The following is a 4109-nucleotide window of genomic DNA, read 5'->3' as shown; positions in this document are numbered from 1 at the left end:
ACTGTCAAAACTCATGTATTATGAAAAAAGAAGTAACTTTGGGGGAGAAGCAGCATTGATGGGGCATAGGAAGCCTGCTGAAAGATTCTTGTGATCTGTGTAGGTGAGTGAGTGACAGTATGGCCTAGTTTTGTTCCCTCCCACACTATAAAAATACATGTGTTCATGCTTTAACTTCTGATTTGACTGTGTTGGGAAATAGAGCCTCTAGGAGGTGATGAAGGTTAAATGAGTTCCTAGAGCCTGATCTATAGGATAAGTGTCCTTATAAGAGGTGACAGCAGAGGACTCATATGTCCACTCTCTTGGGCTCACACTCTCTCTCTTGCCACATGACACAGGAGGGAAAGGCATGTCCATTTGAGTATACATCAAGAATGCAGCCATCTTCCAGCCAGAGTCTGCACCAGAAAGCAAGCCCTGGGCTTTTGACCTTGGACTTCCAGCCTCCAGAATCATGTGAACAACATATCTCACTTGTGTAAGCCATTCCATCTGTGGTCTCTCATTATGGCAGCCTGGGTTGAGTACGATGAGGATATGTGAAATTCTCTCAAGCAATTTGTACCTTTTCCTGTGTATGATATAGATTTCAACACAAACAGAAGAAAGAGAGAAAGAAAAAAGAGCACCAGGACATCATATGCATCACCTTTCCATCAGGTCCACTGTTTTTGGAAATCATCAAAACATGTGACCTTCAGATTTTGCAGAGTCTTTTTTTTTTCCTTAGCACAAAATTTATTGGGATTATTTTACTAAATAACTTATACACATTCAACATCACAGAATGGAAATAATTTAAAGAAACACAGCAACACAGTAAGGCTCAAATTAGGGACTTTCCAGAAACTAAAGAATGTCTTAGTGACTATATCTTTAACAAATTGAATGACCAAACTAGTGAAATCAGATGTATCTCAATCAACTACAAAATTCAATCTTGCCAACATATTTTTCTACTTAAAAGCAAACAAAAAACAAAGCTTCATAATTTAGTAATTACCATATTTCTTGGTTTCTATTCTCAAATGCCAAAGAAAGATACCTGATGAAAGGAGGCAAAACACCTAGTCTCAGGAGTCTTCAAAACTGTATGGATGTTCTCACAATTGTTGGTATAAATATTTAGATTCCCACCTGACAGATTTATTTACTTGTGTGACTAGGAATGCTCTCAAAACCTTAGTCTTTACCTTTGCTTCACAATACAGTGGTATGATGAAACCATTAATAAAGGCCCTCTGTATTGGATGGATTAAAGTGTTAGAAAAAACTACAATCTCTTCCAAGAAACCAAGATTAATATCAACATAAATTTTGGTGGCCAATATATTATATTATATTAAGGGATACTTTGTTTTCTAATGGCAAATATATTGAAAAATTTCTCATCAGTAAGTCAGTTTCATAATGTGCATAGAAATAAATGATTCTATTATAAGAATAGCCATTAACTCGTTCTCACTATTCCCAATAACTTTAAATATAAAATTTAATTATTAAAAAATTCCATGCCTTATTTAACCCTGGATACCAAGTAATTTAAGTCTTGAAAATGAAAAACATTTAAGAACTCTCTATTAAGAACTAAGGAGCCAGGCATGGTGCCACACACCTGTAATCCCAGCTACTAAGGAGGCTGCCACAGGAGGACTGCAAATTCAAGGCCAGCCAGGGCACCAATTGTGTCTCAAAATAAAAAATACAAAGGGCTGGGATGTAGCTCAGTGGTAGAGTACCCCTGGGTTTAATCCCAAGTTGTACTACCACCCCCCCAAAAGAGAGAGAGAGAGAGAGAGAGAGAGAGAGAGAGAGAGAGAGAGAGAGAGAGAACCATGGTTACTACTTAGCATTAGTGAGAGAAAGAGAAAAAAAATTTCTCAGAGATTTTAAAGGAAGAATGGACTCGAGCCTTTTAAAAATTTTGTGCGTTTCAATGCTTCAATGTGATGTACCTTCCCCACCCCAAAATTTACTAATCAAAATTAGCCAGGAAGGGAATCAAACATTTGTAAGATAAATTTATTATTTTTCTGACCAAAGTGCAATGATTTTTAAAATCTTTTAAAACAAGTAACTATGAAAAAGTATTTCAGAAAATAAAATGCAAATGGAAACTTTAATCATTAGGTTGTTTTACAATTTATCTTATCCCTATATTTAGTCTCAAAAAAACCCCAAAGACTTGGAAGCATTGCTAAAATGAGAACTGAATCATTTTAGTATAAATCTAGCACATGCATTTCAAGGTTCCATTGCTAGGAATTGTTTTAAGATCAGTTTACTAAATGAACAGCACTGTACAATTGAGCATAAGGAACACAAGCCAATAGATGTGATCCTTGCTCCATATCCTCAGATTATGTCAGAATAAAACTGACAATTCCTCCAGGCTCTGAACCCCTCCTGCCCCCAACCCAAACCCTGGAAGCCCTGACATACAACTTTGTGTAAGTTGAAGTAAATCAAAGCCTAAGTTTTCCCATCTTACTGTAGGAAATGGTCAGTTATTTCATAAATACTAAAACGTTGTTTGAATCCATTTTATGAGTTTGTTTACCAAACACCTTGTACAAGAACTGACTACACAAAATAATTCCTTTGAAATTTGGTCCACAAATTCAATTAAGAGGTTAGAAATTTAAAACCTGCAAGAAAAGAAGTGGGAATCCTTAATTCTAATATGTTGTAATTTCTAAAGGGATGTACATGCATACTAAAAAATTTTGCTCACAGAAGGCACAAACTATAAAAAGGACAGTCATTAATAAAAACAAAGAACTAGCCGATATCCTTCTTTGTTTTGTGAGCACCATAATAACTAAGAAGTAATTAAACCTGAATTCACTGTCTACTCCTGTGACCAAAAACAAATCAAAAAGAAAAAACACCATAAAAATTTACTTTGTCTTGTCTTGCTATGTATTTTCTAGTCATTAATTGAGATGTAATTTTGAAGATTAAAATTGCCTTTAAAAGGGGTTGTAATAGCAGCTATCAAAGCAATATTCAAGCATGATTTCAAGGATGCTTTCAGGTTTAGAGTTAGCCTTCTTTGTCAAAAATCTTCACAACTTCATCAAAAACTTCATCAACAGACTTAGAAGCGTCTATTTTCTTGACTTTCCCCATTTCTTCATATAAGTCAACAATTGGCTTTGTTGACTGAAGGTAAGTCTGAATTCTCTTTTCCAAGCTCTCTCTGTTGTTATCACTCCTACCACTACTCTTTCCCCTCTCAAGACATCGTTCGATACAGATCTCATTGTCACAGTCAAAAAACAGAACAAAAGATACATCTGCCTTCCCATCCATGGTCTTGTTCCAACCTTGAAGATTGTCTTGATTTCTTGGAAATCCATCAATCAAGAACTTATTCTTCTCGGCATTGGCAGCCATTGTTTGATCCATTTCCCTCTTTAATAAACTGATGGTTATCTCAACTGGCACAATCTTTCCATCTTTAATGTACTTTTCAATGAGTTCACCATACTGTGAATCTGGGTTCTTCCTTCCTTCACGAAGAAGTTCTCCTGCAGAGAGGTGGGTGTAGCCATATTTCTCGGCGATGCGGGCGCACTGGGTCCCCTTGCCCGCGCCGGGACCGCCGAGGACGAACACGACCAGCGGCTTCATGAGGCTGCGAGGGCAGAGAAGTGGCAGGCGGGCCAGCAGCGGGGAGCTTGGGCCCAGGACGTGCAGCAACCGGCCTCAGCAGTGCCTCAACATACACCGAGTCTCTGACGACAGCGCGGCGAGGGCAGGGCGGAACCGGGCAGGGCGGGAGCCGGTGGAGAAAGGTAGCTGCCCGGGCCAGATTTTGCAGAGTCTTGGCCTCCAGAAAATCCAACAGGACAAGTTTAGCCTAAGAGGATATCAGGAGGCCCACAGAGGCAGCAGCTTTTTCCAGTCTCCTAACATTTTCAGAAATGTGGGTAACACTGGCAGGTTCTGGGAGAGGAGTGAGTCCCCTGCAGCTAACCAAAATGAGGGCCTCAAGTTACCTCGCACCTGTGACAACTCCAGGCTTGAAGCAGCAGAGACCTGGAGTCTCACCTGGTGAGTGACTTTCATTTTCTGTCATCCCTGTTGGTTTGGTTTGGTTG

At 39.0% G+C, this 4109-nt stretch overlaps 1 pseudogene; it reads right to left on the bottom strand.

The window, feature by feature from the left end:
• Positions 1 to 2916: 2916 nt before the first annotated feature.
• Positions 2917 to 3732, bottom strand: LOC144254010 (UMP-CMP kinase pseudogene; annotated as a pseudogene).
• Positions 3733 to 4109: the final 377 nt, after the last annotated feature.

Source organism: Urocitellus parryii, chromosome 3 (genome assembly GCF_045843805.1).
Source record: "Urocitellus parryii isolate mUroPar1 chromosome 3, mUroPar1.hap1, whole genome shotgun sequence".
Lineage (NCBI taxonomy): Eukaryota > Metazoa > Chordata > Mammalia > Rodentia > Sciuridae > Urocitellus > Urocitellus parryii.
Note: the sequence above shows the minus strand (reverse complement) of the source record. Positions and strands in the feature narration are given on the sequence as shown.